The sequence below is a fragment of the Cygnus olor genome, chromosome 13 (assembly GCF_009769625.2).
Source record: "Cygnus olor isolate bCygOlo1 chromosome 13, bCygOlo1.pri.v2, whole genome shotgun sequence".
NCBI lineage: Eukaryota > Metazoa > Chordata > Aves > Anseriformes > Anatidae > Cygnus > Cygnus olor.
Window position 1 is genome coordinate 12,076,364 of NC_049181.1, and position 21,848 is coordinate 12,098,211.

General features: G+C 37.0%; 3 long non-coding RNA genes across 5 annotated transcripts in view; 1 reads left to right on the forward strand and 2 right to left on the reverse strand.

The window, feature by feature from the left end:
• The window catches only part of LOC121077415, an 80,141-nt gene that overhangs the window by 36,125 nt on the left and 22,168 nt on the right, over positions 1-21,848 (reverse strand). The window contains exon 2 of the long non-coding RNA XR_005824021.1: positions 450-530. This is a non-coding gene — a long non-coding RNA (uncharacterized LOC121077415). The remainder of the gene's footprint in view (positions 1-449; positions 531-21,848) is intronic.
• LOC121077414 overlaps positions 1-21,848 on the forward strand; it is a 49,414-nt gene that overhangs the window by 13,501 nt on the left and 14,065 nt on the right. For 2 of the 3 annotated variants that reach the window (XR_005824018.1, XR_005824020.1), the window contains exons 4-11: positions 3,034-3,108; positions 5,101-5,241; positions 7,560-7,666; positions 12,379-12,541; positions 16,876-17,212; positions 17,786-17,925; positions 18,431-18,644; positions 21,595-21,722. This is a non-coding gene — a long non-coding RNA (uncharacterized LOC121077414). The remainder of the gene's footprint in view (positions 1-3,033; positions 3,109-5,100; positions 5,242-7,559; positions 7,667-12,378; positions 12,542-16,875; positions 17,213-17,785; positions 17,926-18,430; positions 18,645-21,594; positions 21,723-21,848) is intronic. The other variant, XR_005824019.1, reaches the window with a different exon arrangement.
• On the reverse strand, positions 4,600-11,837 carry LOC121077416. Its single transcript, XR_005824022.1, has 3 exons — positions 11,817-11,837; positions 10,366-10,539; positions 4,600-4,835 (listed from the first exon to the last, which is right to left on the reverse strand). It is a non-coding gene; the product is annotated as an uncharacterized LOC121077416 (long non-coding RNA).

Here is a 21,848-nt window from a genome sequence, read left to right on the forward strand (position 1 = left end):
TTTTATTCATCTGGGCAAGAACATTCATGTCTGAGCATCTCATATCTTACTACTACAATAACCCTGACAAAATAATCTTTACTGTTTCACGCATGTAGCAATTATGTCTGAGAGAAGGCAAATTAGAAAGTTTCTGTGCTCCACAAAATGAACAAACTCAGCTGGAACTGTGAGGTAGGATTGGGAATGCCATCTTAACAACAGAGTGCAGTGAGCAGGGCTTGAACCTATTTATTAACTCATTCTGAAGGAATCTTTTCACAGGAGTATTTGTGGTGCATGCTCTTAGGTTTATTTATTTTTACTCCTCTTTTAAGATAATGTGCGTAAGTAAGAGGTTTGTAGTTTGGCAATAGTCACTCTAGCAGGAAAATATTTAACAGTATGTTCCAGAGAATCTCTTCAATAGCTATGAACAGCGGTTACGAACTTTAGAGTCCTCTTCTTACCATCAGATTAATTATTTCTATTGTATAATCTTGGACAGGAGTAGGCAGGAATCAGGTCTTCTGTATTCTGAATATCTACACCTATAAGAGAAAAACATTGCCTTAAATAACTTCTAGTTATATAAAGCGTAAGAAATAGACTTAGTAAAACACTCGAATGCAAGGTAACATTACAGTGTAGTTTAAGAGCACAACTGTGTTCTTTATGGACTCTTCAGTTCAGTGGTCGATCCAAAAAACTATGGGAACAATCTTTTGGAAGTTTCCCCTCCAAAAATATTTTGCTCAAAAACAAATTAAAAATTTAATTTCATTTTCTGTTTGGGACATTTTTTAACTCAATTTGTAACAAAAAAATAATTTCATTTTCGAATAGAAGCAGTTCTAAAACTAAAGGTTGAAATGCTGTATTTATAAAATGCTTACAGCAAGTAATTGCAATTATCTGACGACAACCTCTCTTTGGATATTATTGGTTTAACCATAATTTGGATCAAATATTTTGTAGGCAGTATGATATTAGGATACTTAACACTCTTCTGAACTGTTTCTACTCTTCCATGTACTTGTTGCAGGAAGACTATCAGATGATATTCAATAAGATGAGCTAGCCAAAAGATTTGTCTTCTGTTCCTTCATACATTTACCTCGTCATGTCACTGCCTACATTTTAGCAATCTCTCTGATGATGAATAAGGAAACAACTTATCTGCAGTATCAGAATAAAAAGGGAAGCCAATGTAAAACAACAGAGGTTTTTATGAAGATTTGATCTGTATGATTTATACTTTAATTATAATAAATGTAGATTAGAGAGCGTGGGGGTGGCATCGGGATTGGTTTCTCTGCAGGCTTCTGCTATCTGGAGCACTTTTGAAATAGAGTGGGAAGAAAAATAAAATACAGCCAACTATAGACTATTTATATACTCTCCTTATAGATATCCTTAGCATTCTCCTAAGCTCTGATTCTGAAAATATTTTTGTTTGGATTTAGTTTTATGCTTTGTTTTGCTGCCCCAAGTGATTTCAGTGATTCAGGTACATCTAAATAACCTCAGGTCTTTCTGAGATAGAAGCTAGGTTTGTCTAGCTGGATGTTTGTCTCCAAAGGCTTTCAATGAGAGCACAGAATACCTTGGGTAGTATATCAAGCTCTGCAAAACATTCATACTTAGTTTAGATTGCATATGAAATTTAATTTTCTAGGGCTGATGTTGGAGGTGCTAGTGGCTTCAGGCAGAGGTAATTTTATGTCTCTTATATGAACAAGAAGGACCTAGATAGGCAAATATTGTCTATTCCAGCAGGACAGTATATTCTAGAGTCAGCTGGAAAACGTTTTCTGTTCCATGCGAGTCTTTATGAAGTGGTCAAAATTATTGAGTCTGGTTGAGAAGAACAGAGCTGTGCAAAGCAAGTCTAAGCTAGTGTGACTTTGTAACCCATTTATGACCACCAAAGGGTTGTCAGCCACAGCTTGACAACCATTGGCTAGTAACTTGGCTCTGGTCATACTATCATTTACTCCAGAAACTCAGTTAAATTAGATGTGATTAAATCCAGTACAAATAAGTTCAGACTTGTGCCCAAGTCTGAAAAAAAAAATAAATCTTTATTCAACACATTTTTAACCTAAAATGCTAGTAAATGTCACTAAAATGTTAGACTGAAACGTCACTTGTTTGTTCGTTACCATCACCATTTTGTATCAGGTTGTGTTGATGTTTGTATATCAGTAATGACACAGACACCATTCTCGTAGGCGAGAGAGAAAAAGAGACAGACGTAAAACAGACAAAAGCATGTTCACTGCACAGAAGAGGGTAAAGAACAAACCAGAAATTACACGTTTTAAAATGGTTGTTTACAATTGATTGGAAAGGCTGACCTTTATTGCATGGGCATGTATTTTTTCTAATCTGCAAGAAAGCAGAACAGTGACTGGTGCTAAAAGGAAGATTTAATGTGTCGGAGAATGTACGTATAATTTCATAGAATTATTTTTTCCTCTTTACTGTTTATTTTCTTGTTTCTGGTTTGAAACCTACAGTTCAGTTCAGTTCATCTTTCTGTATTCTGTCTGATGAGGCAGAATTAGACTTACTTAGTCATTTTCTAGTAATCTGCTTCAGCACAGAGGCATTTTATGGAAGAAATTTGAATACAGTAAGACATAAAATAATTGTAAATAGTTTGGAGAGGTAAATGAACACACAGGACCACCTAGTTCTGCTTATTTCTTCAGTAGTTTAACCCCACTTCTGTAGTGAAATAGATTGTTTAACATTACGCTGCATGTATTAGTTTCTTTTAAGATTAAATAGGTGTTGTTACAAATAAAAATTAGTGAAGAACATATTAAAATGTGTGTATATGCCCATTTTGTGTGCATACATGCACCTATGTAAAAAAGAGTGCAAATGTGTATTCTTTAATCAAACAAGTTAAAGCAATATGCACCAGGGGCATTACCTTGCAGTAACAGATACCAGAAATCAGAAACTGAAAGATAAAATTCCTTCTACTAAAAGATAATACAAGCACCCAAATCTTTCAACTTTCTGTCTCCTCACTTTTTCCAGCTTTCTTTTGAAAGATGAAGAACAGGAGAAATTAGTTCAACAATGTCTTTGAAGTAAGACCTGGAATTTATCATAGTAAGTCGGGGATGACTCCTGTGCTACCTTGTATCTCTATCCATCTATATTTTCTCTCCTTATACTAGTATCGTAAGCCCTCCCGGGGCATGAAGTAGGTTTTATTCTCTGTGATGGGAGCTGTTGTTGTGATACTGTAGTGCAGACAGTAAAATATTTTGCTTATTACAAAGAAGAAACATGCTTTTTCTCCTTTACCCAACACTACCCAGTGGCCAGTAGACAACTCCCCAAATCCATGGAAGCAGAGGCATTTCTGGAGTAGCCTTCCCTGCTCAAGTGATGATTAGAAAACAGATAAAGTCACACAGACAGCAGTAATACTCCTGAGGGAGAGACCAAAAAGTAAATCCAACTGAACAAATAAATCTCCCGACTTACAGTAATGACTTAGGAGGGAACACATCCTCCGTCAAGCTACCAAGTGCAAAGTATAAGTAAAGCAAGTTCCCAGCAGGTGTAATACACAGGGTATTAGAACTCCTAAAAACCCAACTGAATTTCAAGCAATTGAATTTCAATGTTAAGATTAAATACAAAGATATTAGAAGAAAAAAAGAGTGGACAGGAACAGCTCATCAACGTATTTATTCTGAAAGAGGCATACAGGCCCATACGGGCATTAAATCTCAAGAGACTTATTAATGAATTCTTTTCCTTCGATATTTTAACCTAATTAGTTGTGTATTTTTCAGGCTGTGCAGTCCAGCATTATGCTCCATGGGAGTTAAGTTCTGAAACTGCTTAAAAAAAGCAGCAGACAACTTCTTCCAGTGATCAAACTCACCATGAGCAATCACTGTAAGGTAGCAGCTCTGTTGCATTTACTATCCCCAAAATATTTCAGTGGTACAGTCCACGTATTATTGCAATTAAAATAAAGGGACAGAAATGTCCTTCCCTTATTATTTTTTTAGGCAGCTGAAACAGTTTTCAGGCTTGTTTGTCAGTGACCCTCAAGCCAGGGAGCATAATGCAGTCAAAACTGTGCAGTTGGGAATGTGTGATTAGAAGAGCCAAACAGTAGATGAAGGCATTGAGGATAGAAAATGGAAATAAGGAGAGCCTTAGTCCACTCTTGGGAATAACTGAACAATAAAGACATGATAAATATGATAGAGAAAAGGGGTCGAATTCAAATTGAACACTGGATGCCACAGAGTGGCAAAGAGCCATGGAGTTGATTTAGGGTTTGGAGCATGTCATAGGAGAGACTGAGGGAGTTGGGACTGTTCAGCCTGGAGAAGAAGAGGCTTAGGGGGATCTGTTCCATGTGCATAAATATCTGATGGAGGGAGAGAAGATTGAGCTCTTCTCAGTGGTACCCAGCAAGAAAATGAGGCAATCTGCACAAACTCAAATACAGGAAATTCCATTTAAACATTTAAAAACAAAAACAAAACAAACAACAACAACAACAAAACACCTTTTTACTGTGAGGACACTCAGGCACTGGAAGAGGTTGGCCAGAGAGATTGTGGGGTCATAAACTGGTTGGTCAGAGGTGCCTTCTCACTTCAGCTGTCCTGTGATTCTGTAAGCTGAGTTATTTGTCTAAAATCAATTAGACTTTTAGCATAGATTGGCCAATGATGTAAGTTGGTCAATTTTCCTCCGGGTACATTTGTAGAAGCTGCTTCATATGGGAAACAACCCATAAAACCCTGTAGTTGTAACACATGCATCTATCTTCTGATCCATCTTTTAGGAAAATCACTATGGCAATGCTACCAAAAAAGCAAGGCAGTTTGGGTTACTTTCAGATGATGTAGCCTGGAAGTTGTAGCTGGGCACCCTTTTTATTTTCAGCCAGTTTCAAATGTGATTGTTTTCTAATAAAACTGTACTCTTTGTTTAAAGAAAAATAAATAAAATAGTTTTTTGAAACTTACTTTTCCTTTGAAAATATTTTTGCTGGATCATTTTTTAGCCTCCCTTAATATGTTTTTCTGCTTTCTACATTGTACTTATCTGTTTTTTCCCATCTTACAGGATGAAGTCTGAAATGCAACTTTCATCTGTGTATGTTCAGCCAATGACTGAAGTGCCCAGTACCCCTCCCTACCTGCTAGTACCCTAGAGAGCAAATTAGGAGTGGAAGCAGTAGCCATGATAAAATTGATGTTTAAAAAGGTAATTTTCCAAAACACCAACATTTATTTGCCGGAGTTTTTGTAAATAAGTAGTTTTACCTGCTCTATCTGCTGTGTTGTTGTATATCCTTCCGTGTTTAATGCAGGTTCTACTGAATATAAACATAAACAATTATTTCTAAAGTCTTATTAAGACAATGTATAGAATTTGATTTGTGGGGACCTTAGTAATAGGGGCAAGCTATAACATTTTATTTTTTCTGATTTATGGGAAAGCGGAAGCAGCTCCTATTGTTCCTACACTTCTCAGTCTGGGAGGAGGCACTCATTTTTTTTCATAAGCTTTCCTCTGCTATTTTCTTTGCTAGTCTGCCCTTCATGTAGCTCCCAGGTTTTCCTGTAATGTTTCTCCTTCTCCTTGTGTATTACTGTGAATACAACCCACCATCAGGGCAATGAGAAGTAGCCTTACCCCTCTTCTCTTAGAAAAATCCACATGAACTGGCTGAAGACAAATATGCAATAGAATCATCCACACTTCATCATACTGCTTGCAAGAATTTGTCATCAGCTGCTGCTCACAAACATACAGACAGAAAAGGAAAGTGGGAGACTGTGAATCGAAGACTGTGATCTTATATTACTGTAACTCTGCAATATAACCAGTATATACGCACTAGTTCCACTTGTAAGGTTGAGTAAAGAGTGTAACTCATATTTACTGCTACCTGAGGGGATGGGTTTGTAGGAAAAGGTAGGGGTAAGAAAAATAGCTAAAACACAGTTAAATGAATTGAATTGTTCAGAAGGTATAGAGATTTAAAAACAAAACAAACAAACAAAAAAAGAACAACAAAAAAAAACATATTTAACAATAACACTGATTAAGTTTTGCTTAACAAACTGGTCTTACTCCAATAGTACTTTTTTGTCTGAGTTCAGCATTGTCTACCTTGCTTCCAGGGATCTGCAACTATCTATTCAGAAACACCTATAGTACGTGTTAAAATATATACTAAAAACTAACAACTTGACAGTTATATGGCTTATTTGACTTCTACAAATTTCAGTGAAATCACAGCAACCACTGGTGAAATTCAAGCTTATTGATCACCGCTTTTAATTCCGTTTTAACCTAACTGGCCCATAAATTTTTGTTAGGTTCGATGAAGAAGGAGTAATTTAACTTGTAGTGATTAAAAATCAGCAAGGCTATGAAATTTCCATGTATATTTTGCCAATGCAAGGCAAGCATTTATAGTGAAATTATCTTTGGGATTTTCAATCCTGTTAGCAGAATGTAATAAGGATCAATTGTACTCTACTACATATCTATGAAAGCAGCCACATTCTCATCAATTTGTTAGAAGGTGGTATAATTTACTATTCTATCTGAGAGGTCCTGGGTACCACAGAAAATTAAATACTGTATTTGTGTGTGAATCAATACTTAAAACATCACTGTCATTGTTATTAAATACTAACTAATGTGAGTTAGGAGATGATGGCCAAAGGTAGCTAAGCAGTGGAGGTTAGCACATGTGCCACGCGTTTTATCTCTGAAATGTGCAGCACACTTAAATCAGACTTAAAGTTCGCTTAAGGGACAGCAGAGAAGAGCTTATTATCATGTACTCTCCATTTTCAATAGGCTTTCTGCAGCAGGCATCCATGGCTGTGAATATCAATATAATCCAAGTGTGCTTTCAGTTGTACTATCCTGTGTGGTACCAGACAGAGCTCTGCAGAGTACCATTAATCACTTCTGATAGAATGAGCCCTAAGAATATGAAGAACCATGTGTGAAAGGGAGCACGAATAAAGAACCAGGAGCCTAGATTCTTTCTACTACTTTCATTATTGTAGTGGAGTGCATGGGCACTTGTTATTTATGTTTGTTTGACTGATTTTCTTTATGCTGGAAAAATATTGTACTTGGAGATTTTACAATGCCAGGAAGGAAGCAAACTGAGCCACTAGGAAAGCAAAATTACTATCTGGATGCTACTATTTCATACTCCAGAAGATCTATGCTTGGCTGACATCTACAGGATTTAAATAGCGCAGGTTTCAATCTTTGGTAAAAGATTAAAATGGATGGATTTGTGTCCTGGCACAAGCACTTATGTTCTCTCTTTGATCCACTGTCCTCCACCAAGTGTAAGATGGACATAAATTGTAATGACCCACAGGAAATAAGATCAATGCTGCTAAGTGATTATAAAGTTTTTTTGGACAGAATGCATTATTTGCACTTTTAAGTAATGACAGCCTTGATACTAAGGCTAGCTTAGCAAAAACTATGGAAGGTACTGGAATATAGTAGGTACAAAGACCTGTTTTTGTTTTTATTTCCAGAATAATGACCACTTTGTGGCTCTTGGTGCACATATGGCTCACAAGCAGATGAATTGTGGCTCTCAGACTTTGCCTATGAATTTTCCAGGAGTTCACTTGTCCTTCAGGTATGTGATCTATATCAACTGTTTTCAGCTATATCAAGCATGCAGCCTGCAGCATCAAGATTAGTGGACAACTTTGCATTAACTAATGGCTTTGGACCTGTAATTTCTGTGATGCAATCTCCCATGTAGTAGCCATGTAGCCAGAGTCCTGAGAACTCTAAAATGAATAATCCTCCCTAAAAGCTGTATGCAATACACAATTCTCCAGCTAATACATTTTTACGTCTGTAATAGTATCCAATGGACAGGAGTTTGTAGGTGATAAGACCAGTTTACAGATAGATTCCATCTGAATGCCTTGAAATGGGAGAAGAGTTTCGTTCAATCAAGCAGAACCTTTAAGACCAAAGACCTAAACTACTTGTAAATGATTTATCCAATGAAAATACAATTCTCTTTTGATGGCAAATCTCTCAGTAAAAAATAAAAAAGCTAATCTCTAGAATCAGAGCAGAAGACGGTAGATGGTCTGCACTTTGAACCTGATTGTTATGTTCCTTGCTTTTAATATTTTTTTTTCCAATAAAACAAGTCATTTAGAAAAGGATTTGATGGCTCTCCCCACTGCTTGCCTAGAGTGGTTTATAATAATTTAAGAGTTTGCTTGATGATGATCTTTTCTTCAAGAGCTAATCTGACAGCGAGTCTCAGTATGATATACGATACATGCAGTGGCAAGAATGGCTCAGTAGCAAGCTTTTGACTGTATCACCACATTTATTTCACATGATGAATATTTTTTTTATTAGGAGTAGGGACTATAGATTATGCCTAGTACTAGTGGTTCATCATGGACATGTATTTTGTGCTGCATTTCAGCATGGGCATAGATATGTCCCTGATGATTTCAGAGACACTGAGTATTAGTCCTTATTTTTATCAAATGTAACCTGTTTTTTTCTGGTTAGTTTTTACTGATACTTCTGGACTGAAGGAGCTGGATACTTCTACCTCACAAAGCTATTCAAAATATGTGCATTTTACATATAGATATTTTTGCCAGCTCCTTGTATGCCTTGCTTGTAAAAAGGTGAATTTTTTTAAATAACTTAGAGGTTTGGGGACCAGAAAATTTTATTAAAGTCTTGTTTTAGTTTATGATTGCCTGTTTCCGGATTACTCCAAAGAACAACCTTGTGAATGATCATCAATTTTATATCTGATCCAATTACTTTTATGCAACTGCTGGTTTAATGATGAGAATAACATTTTACTAATTTGGATGAGATGTTAAAACCTTGCTACAGGTGTAACAGCATTTTCAGACAGAAAAAGTAGAAGGCCTCTAATTCTATTTATCCACTTAACCATAACCTTATTTCAAGAAAACACCTCTTTAAAAGACAAAAATATATAAGGATGTGTTCAACATTAACTGCATTCTTGAAGCCATACTAACATCAGAGCCTTCCAACAAAAGAGGCTAATTGCTTCTTTTTTGGAAGTTGTAGGGAAAGGAAGTTTCTGAAGTTTTATCTTTTTTTTTTTTTTAATATTTTTTAATATTTATTTATTTATTTCAAGCTAGAGTCAGGATGTAAGTTCAAATATTTGGCTTTTATCTTTTAACACCAAAGAATATCTACTATACCTTAAAAAAAAAGAAAAAGAAAAAAAAAAAAAACTGAAATGGTTTCTTTAACATATGTGCACTCTAGTATGATGGAAGGGTTTTTATATTGCCTGTTGTACCTGAGTGAGTAACCTCATCAGTGATCTAGGGTAATTATATATTGTTTAATTTTCATCAAAAAAGTGAAAAGTAAAATAATATTTGATAATGACTTTACCTGGAAGATATTGTGGAAGGTGGCTTAGTTCAATCCATCATTATAGCAGCTAAGCTATAATGAAATGTGGGGGAAATTGAATTTGCCAATTTTGGTTACACGCAGTTTAATTATAATTGATTTAGTGCTAATGCTGTATATCTCATGCAGAAGGCTGACTGGATAAAGGATTTCACAGAATTCACCGAAGCTCTCTTTCTCCCCTGCTTTAACATTGCAGATAGTATACTTTTAAACACAGACACTGTGATTATTATACCTGGGCCCTAAGTACTGTCCAAGCACCACATTAAATGTTATCTTATGTCTACAGATCTCCTTCCTCCCCTCTCTACATCAGATCTGACTGTCAAAACTGGCCAAGTAATTGGGACAATTAAGGTGCCCCTGAGATATAATTATCCTTTATAATTTCTCTATATGTTTAAGAAGAAGGATGATTGGCTTACAGAAACAGGCTCCCTATGGTACAGTGAGAAAGAGGATACTGGAAATGAGCAAATCAGCTTTAATGTCTTGTACTTAAATAGTCCCAAAAATAATTTAAGCCCAAACTCTTCCTTCTGCGCCAGTAACCTTACACCACAAAGCAACACTTTGAGTGTGTGTAGCCAAATAAATGAGGAACATCTCTGTACAAAGGATCCTTTGGTGTATTAGGATCCTGGTAATGATTCCCAATTGCTGGCATGAAGAAGATAAATGTGACGGCTGTTTTCCCATGCCCCACCGACTTGCTATTCATCTAAGTACGTAGATGGTCCTCCAGCTGTTAGTGAAGGCATCCTCACAGCTCCTCTATGGCTGAGCAGCCTTATTCCCACTTTCACAGAGGAAGAGCTCATTTGGACAAATGGAATGTCTTTTCCTTGTTATTTGTATTTTATCGGGGAATGTCAGAATACTTACTTTGACCACGTAACTTCTAGACCAGCACCACTCACAAGGCCATGGGGGCAGGACCATGCCTACCATGAAAGTGACACTTCAGAGAACTGGGCCTTCACCACAAGCATCCAGGGCTCCTTAGGCATGTCATTGTCCAGCCCAGAAATGTTATTCTTCCCCTCTCTCTATCTCCATCTGATTACAAATTATAAAATGGGAATAAAGATTTTAACTTAATTCCGAGAAGAAAATTTAGATGAATAGCAAGCAGCATTATTATTGCTTGGGTTAAACAAAAAGCTGGTTGAAAAACACCTTTTAACACCAGTGCACTAACACAGCACTGTCTTGGCTTGAGACTTCAAAATACAAATAGAAGACTAAGGAGGTAATATTTCCCTCAGGCAATCGAGGTGCACCATTGACTTCAGTTCCCAAAGAATGCATACATTAAAAAAGATAAATATGAAACAATGGTAGAGGTATAGGTGCATTCATGAGAAAAATGTTTATATCACATCACTCCCCTAGGCAAGAACATACTCTTTCCCATCTCCAGACCTAAACTGTATGTTTCTACAGATCCACTTGTTTAAACAATTGCATTCCTTAGGAAAAAGGAATAGTGATTGCTTTAAATGCATCTTTCACCCCAGAAATGGTTTTTACGCATTGCAGTGGCTACTGAATCACTGAATTCCCTGACATGAAATAAAATCGTATTTAAAACACATAGCCCTATAGAAAAAGTCTTCTGTTACATGCCATAGGTTGGAAAGAATCAGTAAAACAGAAATCAAACTTTGAGGAGGCTGTTAACTGCATCCTGTATGCAGATATATCTTGCCTTTTGTATATCCTAAATACTAATTCTGTGCAGATTGAAGATTTCAGGAAGAATTTACTGTTGCTTTGCATCTTCCATGTTCAAATACATTCAACAAATTGTATGAATACTCCACCTGAATGAGATGGTATTTTACATTCAGTTCACATTCTCTTTAGTTGACTGACAACACATATCAGAAGGCAGTTTAAATTCAGCACCCAGAATATATATTATCTTCTAATAGGCAAGGAGAGCAAATAGAGGCTACTTCTTTCACCCCTTCCTCACCCATGTCTGGGCCTGCTGAATGAACTTGAAGACCAATTTACTGTACGAGAAAAAAAGGACAAAAGCAGTCTCTTGAGAGCAAAAGAACATGATAAGAAAAAAAAAAAAAAAAGAACATCCTCTGTTAAGACAGAGGACAGTTATGTCCAGATTCACCCAGCCTAAATTATACCGAAGTCTTTGTACCTTGTGTTTGATGTGTATGTCTAGAATTATCTGCTCATATCCATGAGGCCCAAATTGGCCCTTTCCATCTCTACCAGACCTCAAGCACCCAAAGGACCAAGTCACCCCTATCATCCATTGCAATTTTGGCCTTGAAACTCCTTGTCACCACCTATGTACATGTACTTACTTCCAGAAAACTTGTTTTCTGTTCCGTTCTGGAAGAAGGAAAAGAATGTGTGTTTCTCTTTTGTATCTTAATTTTCTGTGCTCTTTCCTGGTTACTTCTTATTCACTTGCTGCTCCTGGACTATACCAGCTGCAAATATAAAAGGGAAAAGAAATGCAGCTGACTACATTGGCAGGCAGGAGTGAGAATATGCAAGAGGGTTGCTTGTCTAGCCAGTGAGGCTCAGATTCTTCAAACTTTGCTTGTCATTGTCCCTCCATCAAATATGTGTCACACAGTTTAGCTGATTTCACCATTTGTTTACCCAGATTACACATCAAAATATAAAAGGAGGCTCTGGGATTTGTTTATGCCTTCTGGAGAAGCCATTCCCTTGGTGCCCATTTTATCAATATATTTACCTTGCTCTGATCCTCTCCCAGCCCTGGTATCACTCTGTCACCATAAACCCCTTCAGGGCAAATTTGAACCATTGTGCTGGTAATACAATGACATTTCAATTGCAAAAAATATATTAAGTTGCACCATCATCATATAAAATATTTATATTTCCATTTGCCAGGGGAAAGGAAACACTTCAGAGCAATTTCTTGGGTCTTTTAAAAAAAATAGCAGGAAAAAAGCCAGAATATTTTCCCTGAGGAATGCTCCGAATTGCTGAGAGGTGTCTCCCAGTGGCCAGTGACACGGGATTTCTATAGCCACATGAAAATGCTGATATTGAGGTATGTACACTGTTTACCTGTACTCTGTTGTAGTTTATTTTGCATTGTCTTACAGAAGTTTTGTGAGGAATATTATTCAGTAGGGTTTCTAAAGCCTTTCTTTGTAACTGTCTTTTTTCAGAGCTGATCTCAGTCAGTTATTAGATGTGTGAATTTGTTGTCAGAGCAGGGATTTTGAGATGTTTATTGTTCTGGTTTTTATATATACACTTACATATATCTATATATTAAAAAGTTACATTAGCGTGGAGAAGATTTGTTCTATTCCTGTTTCATCCCCTTGGTAGAGGCTGGAGGTGAGCTGAGATAGAAATTGTGGTCAGTTCTTCTACTTTAAAAGAAATAAATGGCAGCTTGCAGAGTGGACTGGAAAGGCCTCAGAGAACATGGAGATTTGGAGGGAATAAAGGGAAAAGCGATTACTGCTGCGATAAAATACCACACCCAACAGTAGCACTAATGGAAATCCATAGCATCCCTTCTTCCCTTTCTCTTTTTTCATTTCTCTTACTCTCTAATTAATGTTACAAGAAAACTGTAGAACTGTATAAAGTATATAATATATACTTTAAAAAAAGATATAAAATAATAAACTATTCAAAGTTGTTTCAAGCTTACATTTTCAGATGAAATCCCTATTTTAGCCTTTTAGCCTGGTGTTTTGCAAAATATACAAGTAATTTTCATGAAAAGAAAATAGAAATTCACTCTTTTCATTTACTTTCAATTTTATTATCTTTCCCTTTGTATATCTTCTGCTTTCTTCTGATTTATCTCTAGAAAACATGTTGGAGCAGAGAGGGAATTATATGTATTTTAAAGGCCTATTTTCAAAGAGTTTTAATGATAATTTCCATTGTAGTAAGAAGCTCGGCTTTCAAGTGGTCTTTTAAGAATCCCTAAATATACAGACTTCCAATCAAATTTTTGGATATATCTTAGTAACAATAGTCATAATATATCGAATACAGTGGTAGTACCAGAACCTATTGATTTTGCTAAATGCCTGAATCTCTGACTGAACTAGTACAACACAGCCACTTTTTGTTTAGACCTTGAGATATTTCAAATATTGGGGTAGTTCTGAGTGGCAGGAGTGAAAAGAAAAGATAAAATTACCTTATTGTTATCTAACTTGCACTGAAAGCATTTCTTTAGAACTAGCCTGGTAATTGACTTCAGTAATTGCCAGGCTGCTCGGTATACTTGCTGTATTATTTAAAATACTGGGTCATCTTTCTGTGATTTCGATCAGCATGTTTTTCACTGTGACACAGTTTTCACATTCTAAGTATTACATGGCCAGTTCTGCAAAGCACAAAAGATAGCACATTATATTATCTGTGTTATTAAAATGTATAATGAAAAAGTGCATTAACAAATTGCATCTTTCAAATTAATTTTTAAAGCAACACCCTCAGCTTTAACGCCCCACAAATAATGTATTCCAGATTCCCACTCCATATTAATTTGGTCTGCACAGCTACTGAGAAATATAGGATATTAATACAAGATTTTCATTAATTATTTGAGATATCTGATGATAAACTAACATAGGGATTTGTGGCTGTGGGTACAATTGCTTTGTTTCCAGCTTTACAGCAAGTTTAATTCTGAAATGTCAATTATCTACTACTGAATCAAATGTACACTACCAGAATCCAGTAAACAATGGTATGCATTTGCTATTTATTTTGATATATTTTTTTCCCTACGGATTTGGCCATTGTGGGAAACCTGGGCTAGTTTACAAGATATTTCAAGTGTCTGTGAGGCAGAAGTGTCTCTCACTAGTTTGGGAGATCTTCAGCAGATTACTGGGAAGCATGTGATATCATCAAGTTCACTGAAAAGGCCTGCACAGTTTTTAATTGTGCTATATGAATCCCAACTTTCTTGGAAAGTTAATTTATGTATTAACAAAGTCTCTTTTCTCTTTTCCCCTACTTGTTCAGTAAGTGTACAAACCACTGAAAAGCCTGTAGGTGATAAAAGTATCCCTTGAAATCATCTCAAATAGAATGTAGCCACAAGGTAAAATTCTTCCAAGAGCAAAAATTGGTCACACACAATTACTTTCTGATGCACAAAACACATAGCTCAGATTTTATATTGTCATTAAATAAATAGGAACTAACAAGATGTTGTTTTTGGTTTTGTTTTTTTTTTTCTGTCCGTATTACTGCATAATATGTTTTGACAAAGTTTTCTGAGTGAATTTGGACCCAACTCAACCTTGCTTTTATTCTGTATAATGATTTACAATAATACAAAGAAGATATATGATGTTGTATTTTAGATTTCATAGCTTCTTACTTCTGCTTTGGTAGTCATGTACAAGACAACTGAAGAAGTGACCAAGAGAAGCTCTTCTGCAGTAACATTGAAGAAATGCTGTACTGTAGTCTGGTCCTCACTGCTGGATCTGTCAGTGATGGACCAGAAAGCTTGACACAAACTCTAGACATGTCTTACCTTCTCGTTATTAAAAAGAGTAAACTGCCTCCTGATTTGTTATGGGCAACATCCTGCTAATGTTAACAGAGTACAATAGCTCAGTTGGAAGGGACCTATAAAGATCGTCGAGTCCAACTGCCTGGTCACTTCAGGGCTAACCAAAATTAAAACATATTATTAAGGGCATCTAGACCCCTCTGCAAGGCCTCCCATCCCTCCAGGAGTCAATAGCATCTCTCAGTTCAGCATCAACAGCAAACTTGTTAAGGATACATTAAACTCCTGCATACAGATAATTGATAAACATGTTGATCAGAACTGTCCCTAGAATTGAGCCCAAGGGAACACTGCTGGTGACCGGCTACCAGTCAGATGTGGCCCTATTCACTACAATCCTTTGAGCTCTACCATCAAACCAGTTCATCACCCAGCATAGCATGAACCTGCTTATTTCACAGTTGGACAATTTATCCAGAAGGATGCTGTGAGGGGCAGTACCGAAGGCCTTACTAAAATGGAGAAAGATTACATCCACTGCCATCCTTTCGTCCACCAAGTGGGTGACTTTATCACAGAAGGAGATCAAATTACTAGGGCAGGACTTTCCCTTTATGAACCCATGTTGACTATGTCTGATAATTGCTTTGTCATTTAACTGCCTTTCAATATCCATTGAATAATACCTTGGTCTCTCACAAAGTCAGTGAAGCTCATTGCAGAATGTTATGTGATATGACCAAGTATTTCTGAATAGTCTCCTTTTCAGAAAGCCATCTCTGAGGGCAGAAAGCACTGGCTCCTGCTTACTACAATATGTATTCCATGGTATTCTCCTACAAAGTCCTTGGAAACAATGGCAGCTAATGAGGGCCTCTAGTGCTACTGATGCTCCTTTCAGTCCTGGTACTGTGACCCCCATTATGTCACTGTGTGAATGACAGTAAATTGGTACATGTTAAAAAAAGCAGGGTGTTGATAAAGGCATGGATCTTTCCTCATCTCACTCAGGTCATCAGCACAGATTTACGAAGTGGTTTACTAAGCATTAGTGTCTCCTTCCTTCCTCTGCCTTCCCATTATCAGCGGTCAGTTCAGCTTTCCTGCCCACAGCACCACAGCCCTGCCACTCTCCCTGTCTCCATCACAACTACATCCCTCCCCAGACAGTTAATCACCTCTCTTCGCAGTCAGTTCCTTTCAAGTTGTTTATCCCACTCCTGAAAGAAGATTCTACTACAAATGAAAAAGGTACAAAGTTCAAAAAATATATACTGTATGACTCAGTGGTCAGAAGAAATGGAGTTAAGTGCTGGTCTGTAAACATTTAGTAGTCAGAGCATTAATCAAATGATGTGAGGTCATCATTGTCCTCCAAGATTGACCACAGAGCAGTAAATAATACATGTTCCACATGTGAAAGTGAAGAAATAAGACTGAAATCCAGATTTTGCGTAGACTCTGGCCCTTTCGATCAGAGTTTAGTAGTTCTAAACTTCACTAAAGTCACTGAAGATGCCAGGTAAACTCTGAAAGGGAAGCAGAGCACTTCAGAGACAAAATAGCTGTCAATCCTTCCATCTGTGCATTCAGTACTTGAAAAGAGTATCTTCCTGCCCCCACCCCCACCCCAAGTAAGAACAGGTAAATCTTCAAATAATAATTACCACAACCACTTGATTTTTTTTTATTATTATTTTTTGATTGTGGTGTTATAATTCATTTGGCAGAACACTGAAGTGTTTATGAGAGAGAAATCCCATTTCCTTGGGCTGCTGCTCAGTCATGCTTTCACTGAGCCCCTGGGACATACACTGGCTAAGATAGAAGGGAAGTCAGAGAAGCAGAGTTAAATAATTCCTTCTTTGTGTCCACGACAGGGAGTAAGCTGTTTCACAAGATGCGAGATTACTGACTCCTCATGCAAGCAAGGACCATGGAAAAAACATGGACTGAGTCATGATTTGCACCCGTCTGACTGTATTGACTGTTTCACTGTGCACTCAGGATCAAAGCAGCCAGGTGTCAGCCAGCAGCTACCTTAGCTTCAGAGGCAGAAGAAATGCTGAAATGCATCACAGACACTCTTCCTTCTGACTGTGAGATGAGCTGTAATCCTGAGAGTAAGACCAGCTACGAGGCTGTGGTTCAAAGTCAATTTATAAAACCCAGAAACATATTCCATTCCCAGCGTGACACTAATGGAATATCTCAGTAGTGAGTGGTTGTTTCAAAGCTGTTATAAGAAAGAACATAGATATAAATGATACTTATATGCTGCAAACTTCAGGAAAAATGACAAAGACACTGTAATTCCTCCTACTATGATTAGCTATGAGTGGAACACACTGGTCAGTTTGGATATTTTTTGCCTGTTGAAAGTATTCATGGCATTGGGGGGGGGGGGAGGGCGGGCAGGAAATTGTCCCATATTTCCTTTCTTGTGTCTTCCTTTAAAACTGAAGACACCACAAATGGAGAAGCCGTCTGAAAAAAGTAAGTTAGACCTCATTGCTGGTGTGTTTGTAACGAGCATGTCAGGGCTCCTGGGTCTGGGATCATGCACCCCCAGCCACTACCAGTGAAGTAAGTTCTTCCTGCAGGCCTTCAGTGCCAGGGATGTGGTTGCCTTATTTTTGTTCAGAGAACTATGGATTCTGTTTAAGGCTACCAGCTGCATTCAAGACAATGTTTGTACTGGCTCACTAGCTTCTCTAAAACTGAAATATCTGACTCTTGTGCCAAGTCTTTGATCTGACCCTTGACTTGTTTTCATTCTCCTGTCTCTAGATGCTGACAAATGGGTAATAGCCCATCCAGAGGCTGAATTGCCAGGCAAAGATCTCTTACCATACCTAGACAACTCATCTGATACAATGCTGAATTAAAATCAAAGACTTACATTGATTTTCTAGAAGGAGAAAAGCTAGGTGAGTATATTTTGCAGTCTTGCTATATAGCCACAAGGTTTTCTGTACAGAATGTAATGTTCCTGTGTGCTTTTTCATAAGGCCATTGACAGTGCACCCAGACTGTGGGTGCTTTTTAGTTTTAAGAAAAATGCTGGTAAAGCTCACTAGATTTCATGATCCACATTATTAGTATTAGTATTAGTATTAGTATTCCACATTATACAATGAAAGTGGAAGGTGTATTAATTTTGGAAAATGAATTGCCTATTGCATAAAGGCAGTATTTTTTTTCTACTCTGAGTTACTGAAACCTGATTTTTCTATTATTTCCTGGAAGATCAACATAGCAGATCAATTAAGATAAAATCCTGTAATATATATATCTATATATTTATAAACATATACACACACTGTCTCTCTGTCACTATCTCATACCTGTTCTTCATCACCAGGAAAAAAAAAAAAGTTTCCTGAGAAGAAAACATGTACAATTGTATTCTGCTGTATTTTGCTTCACCTTTAGGTAAAGATGGATTTCCCACCCAATACCAAGGAGGAGCACAGTCACTTCTTCACCATGGATTCTATTATCTCTTCTTGCCTGAAGAGCTTAGATCTATTCAACTGTGAAATAACTTGTCCCCATGTTATGCAACCTTGATAATTCTCTGTTTGGCGTTACTCACAGGGTAGGTGCACCACATCTAAAGGTGGGAGCACCACATCTAAAAAGGAAGGTAGGAAGTTGAATGTACCACCACAACTTAAAATAATTAAAAAAAAAAAAAAAAAACTTTATATTTCTTAGGAAAGTGTAAAATAAGAACACAGAAAAATTGTCTTTAAAATTTGATAAAGTGTCTTTGAAGAGAGTATGGGACATTTTTGAAGAGCAAATCCCAGTTGACTGTGGAATTTTCCACTATGCAACTGAGCGTTTTATGCAGGCAGATAATTTTTTCCACTGTCTAGGCTCAGTAAGAAATCTAGTTTGTGTAAACACGTATACACATGCTCACACATTATGGAGATGTTAGAAGCATTGCCACAATTCAAAATGGTAGGTTGAAATGTACAGTTAACACAGTACTAAAATCCCTTTTCTTCAGTGACTGAATTTGGTATCTACCTTTGATAATCTAACACTTTAGAAGAAAATTTAATTCTGGCTGTGTTTTTGTTAAATGTCTTACCGGCTTGCAGAGGAAGTCTCTTCTGCTTTCTCTTGCTTGTTCTGTATTTATAGGTTGGATTAAACATTTCAAAATGTTTGGGTTGAATTTTTCATTTAAGACGTGTAGGACATACATGATCCTTTCCATAGCCAAAGGCAACTCTAGAACATTGCAAACATTTCAGTATTCTGTGCTTCATGGTTTCTTCTGTGTATTGTACAGGCATGTGTGAATGTGTATGTGTGAATGACAGGGAACTCACATGGACGAGTGAGGCAGTAGAGATTTTTGCAGAGCCTGAACAACACCTGAGTTTGACCTTGACAACAGATTAAAGAAGTAGATTTTTGAGTTAAAGTGGCAATTGAATGAAGTTTGGAGCTATAAACAGAAAAAAAAGAAAAAAAAAAAAGCCTCACTTGATTCTTTGTATGCTCAGAACAGGATTTTGTACCCAGTTACCAATAAATAGAAATGCAACAGTTCCACCATTTTTTCCTCTTAACCAGAACACACTTGACAACACTAAATATTCATTCCTCTGCTTGGGTCAAAATAGATACTACAGCCCATATCCTTCCAGGCATTCTCATCCTATCATCCTAAAATAGGATTTTATCCTTCTGCTGTCCTGTTGATATCATACCCAGAGTCTAACAATATCTTGAATGTAGTCCAATTCTGACATTTCAAATGTGAGCAGATTTAGTCTGTTTTTCAGAATACTTTACACACAAAGATTAATCAGTAACCCTGCCCCAGCTAGATTTTTCACCTTGTTTCAAACCAATGTTTTAGACCAGGACATAGTTTACTATGAATACCAGTATATGAATACAGAGTATACAAGAAGAAGAATGTATGTTAGTACTTGGAGTGGCTGGAAGCTGAGAAGTGGGCATGGCTTTGTATAAAGTTGATGAAATTTTGCAGATGGAAAGTTAAATAGCAGCAACTATAAGAGCTGTGTTAAATGAAGGCATACTGGTATTTGTATGGAGCCTGCAGCTAAGTCAGATTACAGTTTTTTGAGGAGAACGTGTCTCTGATTCCTCTCCCATGATATCAGCTGGGCATTCCCGAGCACAGAAATGCCAGTGGTCATACCCATCTCCAAGAGCTTTCTGATTTTCATCCTGTTCTTTTTCAAGAGTGATAACATATTCTCTAAAATAGTTTAAATGCTAGATGTTGTTGTTTCAATTGGTTCTGTAGAAAATCATCTTAATATATATACAATATTTTTCATTCCTTCAATAATTTAAAAAACAGATTGTTTTTACTTCTTTCTGCTAAAATACCGAGAGCATTAGAACAGGTAAAATATAAATTTGACAGGCAAGAACATTTTAAAAGAATATAGTTCTCTGTTGCATTACACAATGCTGTTAACAATTATAAACACCAATTCCAAACATACTCTGAAAGGTTTTCAAGGAATTTGACAGTTTACAATGTTCATCTATATAAAAGCGGCGTAATTTTATGAATTGACTAATTCAGACAATGACTTTTGGGACCACTGGAAACTGATTTCATCAAATTAGACCTATTGAGACCTCAGTTCAACAAGCTACCAGCTGTGGGAAGCCCGTCTCCTGCACCAGCTGAGTTTCTTGAATCACTCAAATTGTTCTGCTGAAAGCGTGTGCTTAAATATCTTGCTGAGTCATGAACCGTATGTTTTTCTAACAGTATTTATGGTGTTAACTTACACTTGTTAATCAGCAAGGTATTTAAGCATTTTATGAATAGATTAGATTTGCTCTAGAAAAGAATAAAGCACAAATAAATTCATATGCTAAATAATGGTAGTTCACTATTAGTGGTAGTTCACTAACAGTAGTAGTTCAGTGAACTAACAATGAATCACACTTGATTCATTGTTAGTTCAGCGAACACTAAAGTGGGAGTGAAAAGTTGTTGTCACCTCGAAGGGGACTTCCACTTTGTGTATGACAAATAAATATTTCTACTTCAATCCTCATCATCATCAGAGCAAAGCCTGTGACCCATCACTTCAACACAATCAATAGTCTCTCTTAATTTGATTTTAGAGTTGAAGTCCCGAGGGACAAAATTAATAGTCTGCTGGAGACAATGCAAGTGTTGTGAGGTCTTCCCCTGTGAGAAAATGTAGTATGTAGTGAAGTACTTCAACATGGAAAATGGACTTTGTGACTTCTGCAAAGTCATAATCTTACTCTTAATGCTTTGGTAGTCTAATTAATGTAAATACACGAGTCTAAATAATTGCTTTGGGGTCATCTTAATTAGAACTTCCATCTTTTAATTGGCAGAGAGATTAATTAAGATATACCCTCAACCGTCTACTAAATATCCATTATATTTTATGAAGAATTATTCTAGATCTACTCAAATGCAGACCAAGAACACTAATCCTACTTCACCCTTCCACTCTGTCACTTGTAATGCTAAAAAGAAAAACTTCCTTGCACGTATATGCTAAATCACAAATAAACTCTGGCACATGGCTCTCTGCTTTTCCCAGGCATGGATGAGCTATGGAAGAACTGGCTGTCACCACTGTAACCCCTTCCCTGGATGAGCATTAGATGTGTCCAAGCCTTGTCAACTGCTGCCAGCCCCTGGAAGAGGAACTGCAGGCCTGCAGCCATGGTAGGATGCCTGGGATACTCTCTGGGGTAAGGAGCTTAACATATGGCTGATGTGAGGGGGTTTTATGCACAGAGCATGTGAATTCTGACAGACTCCACAAAGTCAGCACTATAATTTAGGACGAGT